This window comes from Emys orbicularis, chromosome 11 (assembly GCF_028017835.1).
Source record: "Emys orbicularis isolate rEmyOrb1 chromosome 11, rEmyOrb1.hap1, whole genome shotgun sequence".
In the NCBI taxonomy this organism is placed as follows: Eukaryota; Metazoa; Chordata; order Testudines; family Emydidae; genus Emys; species Emys orbicularis.
In genome coordinates this window covers 51,307,116-51,321,147 of record NC_088693.1, presented here as the reverse complement: position 1 = coordinate 51,321,147, position 14,032 = coordinate 51,307,116, and positions in this window count along the sequence as shown.

Genomic DNA, 14,032 nt, shown 5'->3' with positions numbered 1-14,032 from the left:
TAGATACGGTCAGGAAGTGCAAACAAATGGGATAAAACCGGTAACAAAAGGTACCACAGTGTGTGTAGTGGCTTTTGTTTTAAGTAGCTAGAGTGACATCATGGTCCCATTGAAGTCCATGGCAAAACTCTCCTTGACTTCAATGGGGCCAAAAAGTTATCCCTGTATGGAGACAGAAAACATTTCTTCTCCAGACTTGTGTGTTCTTAAAATTACACAAATACTTTAATACAGAGCATGAATGTTTTATGCAAGGCCTCTTCTCTTATTAAATGTTATTGATTTTAAAAAATAGATTAGAAAGCCAGAATGGACTACTGTGATCAAGTCTGACTCTTGATAGAACACAAGTCATAGGGCTTTTCTGAATAATTCCTATTTGAGCTAGAGCGATGGTTCTCAAACTTTTGTACTGGTGACCCCTTTCACATAGCAAGCCTCTGAGTGTGACCCCCCCCCCCTTATAAATTAAAAACACTTTTTAATATATTTAACACCATTATAAATGCTGGCTGCAAAGTGAGGTTTGGGGTGCAGGCTGACAGCTTGCAACCCCTCCATATAATAACCTCACAACCCCCTGAGGGGTCCCAACCCCCAGTTTGGGAACCCCTGAGCTAGAGCATATATTTAGGAAGACCTGCCATTGGCTATTTTTCTAAAGTTACATCATGCTAAAGTCTATAAGTCAATTATGCCACATGAGAATTGGAATATTATAAATTCAAAGTAGAGTTGTTTCACAATTAAGTGCCCTGGAATTCAGTACACCACATCCATGTGCATCCTCTGAAGTGTGATCAAAATATATACTGATTGTGATAAAGCTAAGCAGCCCATGAACAATAAACTATTCTGCAATAATAATAATACCATATTCCATAGTTGATGTTTTTGAGCATGGGACCTGTTTGATGCATTTTCTTTTCAAAACTTAAAGATGGGTGTTTTGTACATTCTAAAGTGGGTTTTAAAACTGAAATGTGGTAAAAAGCAAAGGACATAGTGAACTTGTTCCCTTCCACTCAAATTACTCTCTGCCTGCAGTTCAAGGAAAATGTCTATTACTATTCAGAAATTTAAGAGTAAATAAAGCTGCTGGGTAAAAGCTCACTTAACATCCTGTAACTGCAGCTTTTTGTTCTATAGAATGTATAGTATAATTCCCTGGTTTCCAAAAAGCACTTTCAGTATTATTTTGGCCACATCCCTATCAGCACCCTCTGCATTCTCCCCACTCTAAGCCCTAATCATCCCCGTCACAGTATTCACCATTCCATTCCCACCATGTGGAAGACTGGAGAGAACTCCTTTGAGCCCAACACTTGGCCGTTATTGGAACAACAGAAAGCCCTTCCACCCCCCTGGGAGCAGAGTATGCTCCAAGTACTAAGGAGCAGTCACAGACCCTGCTGCTCACTTAATCTTCAGTTACCAGTCATACTAGCCAAGTTACCTAAAGGCAAACAGAGTAATGGATATAGGCAATCTGAGTGTTGCTTTTTCCTCTCTGGTTGTTCAAACAATTAGTGAATTTCAATGCTTTTAAAACTGAAAGATTGATGGACATCATTGACTGGTAGCTGCCAGGAAGACTAGATCCAGCACAGCCCTGAAACAGTGCTTCACTGCTACAAGCAAGTGAGGTTTATTTTACCCTATGCTTACTTGGGGCTAAGTTTCTGGTAGAGAAGTCAAACTAGCACAACCAACCTCTCTGTAATCTGTCCCCTGACTTTGCTATGGGTGGATCATTCTGGATCTGTTCCTGTTCCCTTTAAATCAATGGGAGTTTTGACTGACTTCAAATGGTAGCATGATTGGACCCTCCACTTCTACCTTAACTTAGTGTTTAAAGTGTGGAGGACAGAAAACTGAACAAGTGTGTTTACTTAAAGACAGGCAAACTGAGAGGACAAAGTGCATGCTGTTCTGTAATGCTTTATACAAATACTTCAACCTGTCCTAGTGTGAGTCAACATTCATTGTAGTTAAACTTTTCCTTTATTGCATTTTGCCGGAAGAAAAGTACACAACAAAGTGCAGAGAGCAATCCTATTCCAAATACATGTAATAAAGTGGATATCCACGTGTCACACATGCAAGCAGAGGGTTCCAACTCTGTTACAAGGCAAGTATCTTTCTCTACGTTTACACTTAAAGGGCCTATTCCTGATCCCAAGGCAGTCAAGGGGATGAGTGTGAAATTATAACAAACATTGCTATTAGAGATTTATTGATCACTATGCTGTACCAAACATCCCTCAGTCTATCTGTAACATAAAAAGACATGCTCAATAGAATTAACAAACAGCCAATTATGAGAGTTCTATGGAACCATAAATGAAATGTTTCAGTATATGCATCTAGCAATACAGGTTCAGCCAGTATTTATTATTTCTAAGAGGGAAAGATGAATTATAGAATATTGCTACCATCTAGCCAACATATACTATGTCACAGAGTCTGAAGAAAATTTGTGTATATGTAATAGATCTATAAAAAGCCTATAGTCTATTGCTAAAACTGCAAAGTGTAGGATACTTCCATAGTCTGTTTAGCCCAATTTTATCCTCCACAACCACTGTACAGCCTGTGGGCCAATTCAGGTATTGACTTTTCATGCTTGGTAACCACCAGTCAATTACTTTCCAGAGTTCTCTCTAATAGCTGGCTTGCCCTATTCATAATTCCAATAAATGTAGTTTTTGTCTCCATTTAAGATCCTGAGTTTAGCTGGCAGTCTATAGGCAGTCTGTGAAACTTGCTATTAAAGTCTGTTCTGCATGGACATTAAAGATTTCAAGAAACACTTTTTAAGAGTTGAGGTTTGCCTTGATATCCTTAGTCAAAGCCACCTCCCCATTGCCGTGTGCCTTGGCCAAATTTCCCACAGCAGGTATGCAGCAGACCCGTGTTCTAAAAAACCAGGTAATAGCCGCTGCCTAAGACAGGATGCTGAATCAGAAGCACCAAAGGCAGGCTCTGGTGTGAAAATCCTCAAATTACAAAAAGAACAAGAGCAATGAGGCACCATCCCCTTCATTATGCAAAGACATTTTTAGAGCAGGACTCTTTCTTTCTGGGCTGTGCAAGTGAGCTGAGGTTAGAAAATAATGCATGCTTCATCCCTCATATGTAGGGCCTTTAATATAGGTCAAGCCACTTCAGAGATTTTATCTTGAGCCCAAGGAATCAGAATGATGCCTTCTGACTAATGTCCTTATGTATACGGTTCATGGGAAACCTGTAAACATTCTCGAAATAAATGGGATCTGCCTCATTATTGCTTAGCATGAGGGCATACCTTTGTTAGCAGAGGCACAAACATCATTGTCCTACATCTATTGACTGACCTTCAGAAAGTATTTCACAATATGCTTTGCTTTTAAGTGCCATAATATCATTGCAGAGGACCTTAGACTATGTATGTTATATTTCTACATACACAATATTTTAAGGTGTACTCCAGAGATGCTTCAAGCAAGGTACATCTTTGGTCTTAAGGAGATTATGTGTGTCCCTTTAACATATAAAAACAGTACTTAGATTTTCACCCTCTTATTACTGGCAGTTCATTTCCACAAGCTGACCATGCTAGACATAAGCAGTGACTGAAGAAGGCAGGCAGAAGCAGGAAGGAGGAAAGTTGCCAATGTTAGAAATATTTGTTCAGCTGTTCCTGGAGTGAGGCCAGTCAAAGTTACTGATTATAGTATAAAATGCCCGGCACTCCAGTTATCCGTTGAGGGGTAATGTGGGGAAAAAACAAAACACTAAAATACAGAAACCATGGTTATGGTATAACTTTGACTAAAGATTCAAAGGGAGAAAACTGAGCAAACCCATACTGAGAAAATTGTTTTTAATTCACTGTGTATGCATGTTTTGTTTTGTGTGACTGCATTAGAAATATATATATATATATATATATATATATAGTGACCAAAAAAAATAAGGGTCAAGTCAGCAGTAACTCTGCATTACCAGCTGCAAACCTCCACTGCTGGAGCATTGGAGGAGCTAGCAACATGGTCCACATGGCACCTAATTTCAGGCTGATTTTGGGAGGGAGCTAAATTAAGGGAGCTTGGCAGAAGCCTTGTGGAAATCTTAGGATGCACCACAAATCTGGGCAACAGTGGGTTGAGAGGATGAAACCAAATTCTAGTCCTGTGAGGAGTGGGAAACATCCCATCTTCATTATTAGGACAACCAGGAGGATCTCTGAGTGAAAACCCATAAAAAAATCACACTTGGGGTAGCATATGCCTAGGATTGGAACTTAGACATACATAAGAACATAAGAATGGCCCTACTGGGTCAGACCAAAGGTCCATCTAGCCCAGTATCCTGTCTTCCGACAGTGGCCAGTGCCAGGTGCCCCAGAGGGAATGAACAGAACAGGTAATCATCAAGTGATCCATCCCCTGTTGCTCATTCCCAGCTTCTGGCAAACAGAGGCTAGGGACACCATTCCTGCCCATCCTGGCTAACAGCCATTGATGGACCTATCCTCCATGAATTTATCTAGTTCTTTTTTGAACCCTGTTCTGGTCTTGGCCTTCACAACATCCTCTGGCAAGGAATTCCACAAGTTGACTGTGCGCTGTGTGAAGAAATACTTCCTTTTATTTGTTTTAAACCTGCTGCCTATTAATTTCATTTGTTGACCCCTAGTTCTTGTGTTATGAGAAGTAGTAAACATCACTTCCTTATCTACTTTCTCTACACCAGTCATGATTTTATAGACCTCAATCATGTCTTCCCTTAGCCGTCTCTTTTCCAAGCTGAAAAGTCCCAGTCTTATTAATCTCTCCTCATATGGAAGTTGTTCCATACCCCTAATCATTTTTGTTGCCCTTTTCTGAACCTTTTCCAATTCCAATATATCTTTTCTGAGATGGGGCGATCACATCTGCACACAGTATTCAAGATGTGGGCGTACCATGGATTTATATAGAGGCAACATGATATTTTCTGTCCTATTATCTATCCCTTTCTTAATTATTCCCAGCATTCTGTTCGCTTTTTTGACTGCCGGTGCACATTGAGTGGATGTTTTCAGAGAACTATCCACAATGACTCCAAGATCTCTTTCTTGAGTGGTAATAGCTAATTTAGATCCCATCATTTTATATGTATAGTTGGGATTATGATTTCCAATGTGCATTACTTTGCATTTATCAACATTAAATTTCATCTGCCATTTTGTTGCCCAGTCACCCAGTTTTGAGAGATCCTTTTGTAGCTCTTTGCAGTCTGCCTGGGTCTTAACTATCTTTAATAATTTTGTATCACCTGCAAATTTTGCCATCTCACTGTTTACCCCTTTTTCCAGATCATTTATGAATATGTTGAATAGGACTGGTTCCAGAACAGACCCCTGGGGGACACCACTATTTACCTCTCTCCATTCTGAAAACTGACCATTTATACCTACCTTTTGTTTCCTATCTTTTAACCAGTTACCAATTCATGAGCGCACCTTCCCTCTTATCCCATGGCAGCTTACTTTGCGTAAGAGCCTTTGGGGAGGGACCTTGTCAAAGGCTTTCAGAAAATCTAAGTACACTATATCCATTGGATCCCCTTGGTCCACATGCTTGTTGATCCCCTCAAAGAATTCTAGTAGATTGGCGATGCATGATTTCCCTTTACTAAAACCATGTTGACTCTTCCTCAACAAATTATGTTCATCTATATGTCTGACAATATTGTTCTTTATTATAGTTTCAGCCAGTTTGCCCAGTACTGAAGTCAGTACCTCCTCTAATGATACCTCAATCTGGGACAGTTCCTCAGATCTGTCATCTAAAAAGAATGGCTCAGGTTTGGGAATCTCCCTCACATCCTCAGCCATGAAGACTGATGCAAAGAATTCATTTAGTTTCTCCGCAATGGCCTTATCGTCCTTGAGTGCTTCTTTAGCACCTGGATCGTCCAGTGGCCCCACTGGTTGTTTAGCAGGCTTCCTGCTTCTGATGTACTTAAAAAAAAATTGCAATTACTTTTTGAGTCTTTGGCTAATGGATCCTCAATTTTTTTTTGGCCTTCCTAATTGTATTTGTATACTTCATTTGCCAGTGTTTATGCTCCTTACTATTTTCCTCACTAGGAGTTAACTTCCACTTTTTAAAGGATGCCTTTTTGCCTCTCACTGCTTCTTTTACTTTGTTGTTTAGCCACGGTGGCTCCTTTTTGGTTCTCTTACTATGTTTTTTAATTTGGGGTATACATTTAAGTTGAGCCTCTATCATGGTGTCTTTAAAAAGTTTCCACACAGCTTGCAGAGATTTCACTTTTGGCACTGTACCCTTTAATTTTTGTGTAGTTCCTCTTTCTGAAATTAAATGCTACAATGTTGGGCTGCTGTGGTGTTTTTCCTGCCACAGAGATATTAAATTTAATTATATTATGGTCACTATTACCAAGCGGTCCAACTATATTCACCTCTTGGACCAGATCCTGTGCTCCACTTAGGACTAAATCAAGAATTGCCTCTCCTCTGGTGGGTTCCAGGACCAGCTGCTCAAAGAAGCAGTCATTTAAGGTGTCTAGAAACTTTATCTCTGCATCCCGTCCTGAGGTGACATGTACCCAGTCATGCCTAAGGGCTCCTTTCAGGGGAAGAGATATGTAGTTCTTTTGTACCTAGAACCTCTAGAAGTTTTGCAACAAGCTTCCTTGCCCATTTGAAATATCTGACAAATACATCTGTGTCATGAAGCTATTTTTTTAAACCATAACTTTTCTCTTCAGTCCATGCAAGGCATAAATATGATAATTTATAAGCTATAAATGACCTTGTGCAAAAACAGCAGTTATTTTGTACATACAGAGTTTATGGAACTCTGTGCTGGACTAGATATAGCATTTTTATTATTATTTCCAGTAATACCTGGAAGCCCCAACTGAAATGAGAACCATATTGTGTTAAGTGCTATTTATACACATAATAAGAGACAGTCCCTACCCCAAAGTACATACATTATCCCCTTAACCACATGCACAAAACCCAGGATGGGTTGCTGTGACAGACTATATCCCTATGCTCACCATTTTTAAAAAACTATAATGGATTTTGTACACAAGTATGCCTTGTGAAGTATTATTTGAAAACTCATAATTTGCTGATCATTATTGTCCTGTTAAAATATGTGTGGCAACATTGTATGCAAAGTTATAACATTTTACTGTATAACATTACTGAGACATGTTCAAAGTTTAAAAAAAAGCAGGCACAAACCAGTTCCTTATACAAACGGCAAACTCATGCTCAGCCAGGTGTCAACAAAATCAAATGGACTGATTAAGCAGCCATTCTTTGATAGGAAAAAGGATGTAAGTGAGAAATTTATTTCTTGGCAAAAATCAGCTGGAGGTTCCCGTCTCCCAAGACTTTCTGTCTCCTGAACCCCAGCTGGAAAGGATTCTCAAAGAATAGGAAAATGAGGAACAGAGGCCCCAAATCATCTCTTCCTTCATCTCTACTCACGGCACCAACAACACTTGAAGGACAAAAAAGCATCATTGGATTGGGAAGAGATGCTGGCTGAAAGGATTCCAGAGCATGTGGTGAGAGAAACTTTTGCTTTGAAATCACTTTGCTTGTTAAGTTAGGTGTTAGTTTGTGTTTTACTTTTATTTCTTTGTAACCAAGTCTGACTTTTATGCCTCATTACTTGTAATCACTTAAAATCTATCTTTATCTTAATAAACTTGTTTTATTGTTTTATCTAAACCAGTGTATGTTTGGATTGAAGTGTTTGGGAAACTCCATTTGAGATAAGATTTGTGCATATCATTTTCTATTAATGAAATGACAGACTTCATATGAGCTCTTGTTGTCCAGGAGGGTGCTGGGCAGTACAAGACAGACATTTCTGGGGGGAAAGTCTGGGACTGGGAGTCTGCTAGTGTTACCCTGCAATGTAATTCATGAGTGGCTGGCTAGAGCACTCATGCATTATAGCTGGGAGTGATTTACATGCTGGAGGCTGTGTGTAAGCAGGCCAAGGAGTGGTTACTCTCACAGTGAAGCAGTGTAAAAGGCACCCCAGGTGAGAACTGAGGGGACACAGCTGTCCTTCAGATTGTACCCTGGGGAATGTCACAGTTGCCATTTACCCACCTCCTATCCTTTGTTGAAAAAAAAATGCTTACACATGACCATGCTTAAGTATTAGAGGTAAAGTGACTGTTCACAAGAAGATCTGGCCATTTTATTAAGGCATAGTTGACAAATATCAAATATGAATTTAGCTTTACAGTTTATATATTACTGTAAGTGCAAGTGCAAGTCCCACGTTTTTGCAAGAAACCCCTTTTGTTAAGGCAAAGGCAAAGTGATGCTGTATCCGTCTTATATCTGATGGTAGCTGCAGTACTGACACTTGAAAGCAGGACAAAGGGAGACTTGGAATTCAGATGCCCAGGGGCTTGGGATAGGAGCCTGACAATAGAATCATATGTCTATTTATGCTATGGCAAAGGTTTTTCCTTTCTCTTTTCCAAAACCTTGAATGTTTGTATTAGTGAGAGTAGCACTGGTGAATAGCGCCAACCTCATAGCACTGGACCCTGAAGTCCTCTATATTTCCACAGAACAGCTCCAGATAAAACATTTGATAACCTTTAGTTCTGTCCTTCAACTCAGTGTTACCAGGCTCAGGTCCAGCCAAAAGAAAAGAAAGGGTTATTGTTCTCATGCTGGATTTCTTTCCTGGGATGTGATGTTTTGTGAGCTTGTGGGGCTACAGTCATCCCAGATATAAGTACTGTGAAATCAGTGGAAGAATTTGGCCAGTGATGTCTGCCCTTTGGATTTACAAAAAAGAACAGCCAGTCCAAACAAGAAGATGGAGCTTAATTGTAGAAACAAATGGAAGGGTCCCTAATTGTCCAGGCTGTGTCTGTCATGCAGTGGCCACTCCAGCGAGGACAAATAGAACAAGAAGGAGTAGGCCGAAGAGACAAAGACCAACTTCTGGGTGACCAATAAAAACATATGTATACTGTAGTTTACACTGATTCCTCATCCCTTTCTCTCATGGTGTCTAACGTCCAGTTGATGTTTCCCCATTCAACCACAGAGGTTGTGTTTCAGAGCCACAGAGCAGGGAAGCAGTAGAAGATTATGCTAATTGTGTAAATCCCCTAGGTGTGAGGGAAGATATTGCAATAGATACCAGCCTTCTCCCAGCCAGAATCCTCCAGGCCAACGGAGCCCCAAACTCATGGAGGTGGCTTCTATGCAGTCAGGATGGATGATGCCATTAAGGATTAGCCACTCCAACCTCTGACAAAAATTGCTCCTTATTTGTAAATTTCCTAAACATCTCCTATCCTGTGTGTGATTTTTATGCATTGTCCATTTTAATCCTTTGTCAGCTTTATTTTATGGTGATTCCCATTGTGTACTCCAAAATACCTCCCTGTGGGAATCAGGGCCGGCTCCAGGCACCAGACGAGAAAGCACGTGCCTGGGGCGGCACATTGTAAGGGGCGGCATTCTGGCCAATTTTGAGGCGGCCAGCCCAGCCCTGCAGGGGCACAAACTAGCGATCCCCGCCGCTCACCGTGCCGCCGGGCTCCCCGGGACGTGCCACTCCCCACCGCCTGCACTGGCCTCTGCCTCCCGCGCCGCTCTCAGCCCGGCCCGGCCGAGCCGCCTTTAAAGGAGCGGCTGAGCCAGCACCTCCTGCAGCCCCCAGGCACCGGAAGGAGGGAGGGTTCTGTGGCGGCCCGGCGGGCAGCGGAGGGGCAGGCCCCACTGATCCCAGCACCGTTTGCTCTGTGCCGAGCCCCGCTGCAATGCCGGCCCCGCTCGGAGGTCGCAGACCCCAGCCAGCACTGCCTATGTCGGCCCCCTCGGAGCCTGCCCGGCCGGGAGAGGCACCCCAAGGCCGGAGGGGGGAGCCCCTCACCTGGCTGCGAGCGGGCTACAGCGCCTGGCTGCCCACGGGCGGAGGGAGCGGGCAGGTGCCGCCCTTCACCCCCCTGCAAGCTGCCTTGACCGCCCTCCACGCGCTCCCTGCGGCTGCCGTTTTTTTTTTTGCTTCAGCAGTCTGGCCGCTTTTTTTTTTTTTTTTGCCTGGGGCGGCAAAAAAGCTAGAGCCGGCCCTGGTGGGAATGGGGGGCAGCTGCTTGTGGGGAGAAGGTTCTAGAAGAAGCATTGTTGCCATGGCCCCAGGGAGCTGGGAGGAGGCATTGCTCCCCCATGGGAATTCACTAGCCCTTTATGGATGACATCAGTGGGTTTGGTGGACTAATCCTTAGGGTGCAAACGTTAACTATTTCCTCCACCCACCCACCCAACAAGATGATCCCATGTCACCTGCATGAGCTGAAACTTTCAGTTTCCTGGAGTTGTGTGTATGTGGCTTTACTGTGGAGGGGATTATTGACCCTGTGTGCATCCCTTTCATTATAAAAATTCGAAGACAATGAACTTTTAAAAGCATGACAAGCACCTATTTTTAGAAATCACTGATGTAGATGCTATATACACTAAAGAAACAGATTTCTTGGTGACCTTTTTGGTCTTTTGTCTTCAGCATGAGACATACATTCATTAAACAGCTTTTACATTTCTAATCCTCTTGTTAAACACTTTAAAAAAGGACAATCCTATGTTATCCTGGTTGCTATAATAATGGCTGAGTATATATTTAATTTTTTAAAATGTTGCCAAGGATGCACTTATTGAGCAAGAAAAGTTTGTATGTCATGTACGTTTAAGTAATAAAACAGATGTGAACAATTCATTTGGCTGTACAATTCACTGTATTATAGTACTGGCTTTGTTTTCCACAATATACTTGCACATGACCAGCTTTGCTTAAGTGTTTGAAGGACATTGTTAAAAGAGGAAAAAGTGGTTATGCAAGATAAATATGAGGAAGTGATACGATGTATTACTGGCTATAGCTAGAAGTGACTCAGCAATTCTCATTTTACAAGATCCAGATAATTGATTATTACAACAAGCTTGGTTATCACCACAAAAATTTGTATGAGGAAGATGAACACAGCTGGCAAGCCTGTCATTTATAAAGAATGTGCACTTTTAAAAAGCTGATGCTAAGATTATGAGTGTGTTTCAGAGCTGATTTTAAAACAAACTGACTAAATGCTAAGATTTAAAATTGAAGATCCCAAAAGTTAAAAACAAACTGACTGGTAGCTACAGTCACAATAAATACTCCCTAAATGAAAGGCTAGTTTACATTCAGGCTACAGCAAGTATATATTCTGTTCAGGTTCTTATACTGCACTCGTCACTGTAAATTAGCTAAATAAATAACCTGACAACTAAAAAGCTACATGTATGGTAACTACGGTATTTGGATAGCTTATTTTAACTTCTCCATCAGTGAAGTCTGTGCTTGTGTTTTGGCAAGAATTTTAAAGGAATATCTATTCAAGTAAACAGAACGCCAGGTCGTGTCTCATCTGTAGTGAACACCACTGTATCCTGATGTGTCCTCTGTCACTGGAAGAGTATGAAGAATTGACATGGGAGGACACATCAGGGCTCACAGTGGAATGAGGAAAGCATAGAAACTTGTGTAATGATGCAGTGACAAGCTGAACTATGGTAGTTCAAGTGGCATTCCTTAGGGGTGAATTAAAAGCCAGAATCATGTGATCTGGGCTTTGTGGTCTGAGGACACCTAATACAGCAGTGAGGCACTGAGAAACCAAGAGTCTGTCTGGGGTTGGACGGCAAGATCAAAGAATCCAGGAATCAGTAATGGGAGAGGTTGGGGGAATAACCTGAAAGAAGAGGGCTAAGAGGAAAAATCCACTAAAGTGTTTTGGGACAAAGAGCTAAATACTGAGCCTGGGGAGTATATAAAAGCCAGGTTGTGGGAAGAAGTGCTAAAGTGTTCACTTGAGTGGGATCAAAGAGCTGGGGGTAAACCCAAGTGCAGAACTCTAGTAAGTGCAATTCCACAATGGAAAAAGGATGGAGATGGGGATTTATAGTGGTATAAAGCAGCTGCAACCTCCTCTACCTTGAAGGCCTACAGGAGGCAAGTGCTACCCAAACAGTGAACAAGACTGGCTGGGTAAGAGGCCAATACAGCTGGGGAATATGCTGATTCAGCATATTGCTTAAGCAAATTCCACATCAGACTCTAATGATAATTTCAAGCTGCCCTTCACTGGTGGAAAAGTTTACAAGTATTACTCTCTGCTGTCTCACAGAATAAGCCCCCATCCTCTGGGGCAGAAGGAGCCAGGTTGGCCACACTTTTCAACTTGTACTTTGATTAATCTAACTTTCAAAAATGGATTTTATATGGAAGAAAAGTGACACTGATTGTATGTGAAACTACACGTAAAATTCATACAACAGTGATGCTGGACACCTACAAATGGTTCTCACTCCAGGTACCCTTCCTATCCCCATGTAATGTAAAGTGCGTAAGAAAGTTGTAAAGGTGTGGGTCATCTCTGCACACCCATTTGTGGCCAGGTGTGGTATTGCAGGTGAGCCCTACTTTACTTTTCCCTGACTGGGCACAATAATATCACTTTAACAGATCCAGCCAAGGAGAAGTCAACACAAACTGGCCAAAGCGCATGTCTCCTTTAATACAATTTCAGGAAAGGTGCAATTAAAACAAACAGTTGGTAAGGTCCTCACCTCAGGACCCTGGTTCTGGATCCAGAAAGAGATCACCATCTCTTGTAATCTAGATGGCTTGTTGTCCCCTTTCCTAGATCTCTCTGGCTTTACAGGTTGTCCCAGGCCTGTTAGGGTTCACTGACCTTTTCATAGGCCTCCGGAGCTTTACAGGCTTCCCCAGGGAACTCCTTACCATCATACCTGCTCCTCTCTAAGCTTCTTAATCCCTAAAGACAGCATGGCCATATCCCCTCAGTAGTGACTGACCAGTGCTGAGGGGGTAGGGAGGTAGTTGAGTCCGAAGTAATATTCCCTCCCTGGTCAAGTAGGGAGCCCAGCATCAGCCATTATCACCCTCCCAGGTTTTCCTCCCTGTGTTTTTCTGTCTCTTTTTAGGACACAACACTAGCAGTAATGGTGCTGCAATGTGCAGTATCAAGGCAATGGTGTATATCCCCAGAGAGCAGGTTTTTGTGTGCATTTCAGCCCTTCTGTGCAATGGGAAGTCAATGAGAGCTCTGCTGGCAGAGGGACTGCAGAATCAGCTCAGAAAACAAGATGAGCATGTAGCAGAGAGGGTGTACAGAATGGAACATGTTGTACCTGAACAGGAGTGCCCTGTCTACTTTTTATGGACTTTGCCAAGCTTTCATCTGCTCTACTGATAAATACAGGACTTCAGTCTCCAGCCTCAGTAGAACCCAAGGGTGTGGAGGGTGGAAGAAGAATACAGGAGGAGATAATCAGGTGCCAAGAGAAACCCAAGAATCTCAGGTAACAGTTCCGGTCTCTCTTCTCCTGCCTTTTGGATCCCAGAACAGTTGGGAATGTTGCCAAATTGAAAACTGTTAAATTCTAGCTGTGAATGTGTTAGCTCAACTTTTTTTAATCTTTTCCCCTTCTACCTGGCATCAGGCAGGTGCCCATTGTCAAGACCTAAGGAGACTGCTTTCCCATCCATCTCACCTAAAATAATACCTATATTTTTCAGGACTTAAAAATATCACATTGAGAACAATGGTGTTACACCAGGCATCAGTTTGGGCCAAAGTTACCACAGACATGGAGCCATGTACTGCAGACATTGGGTCTGCACACATGAAAAGGCAAGCAGGATTTGCCATTAAATCAAGTACTGAAAATATTCTGAGTATTTTCTTACTTTTACTATTTAAAAACAACAAGATCACATAAAAGGGAATAAATCTAACCCTGCCAGCTCTCCATATTGTCCACTTTCCATCTTGAAAGTAGTAAAGTTGGGGGGTGTGGGAATCCTTTTTAATCAGCAACAGCTCAGCAGTCCTTAAATAGTATTCAGTTTCCAGCAATTAATAATTAGAGTGGATAGCTTTTTTGCACTTTGACAGGTCAAACACAGTTTCATTATGA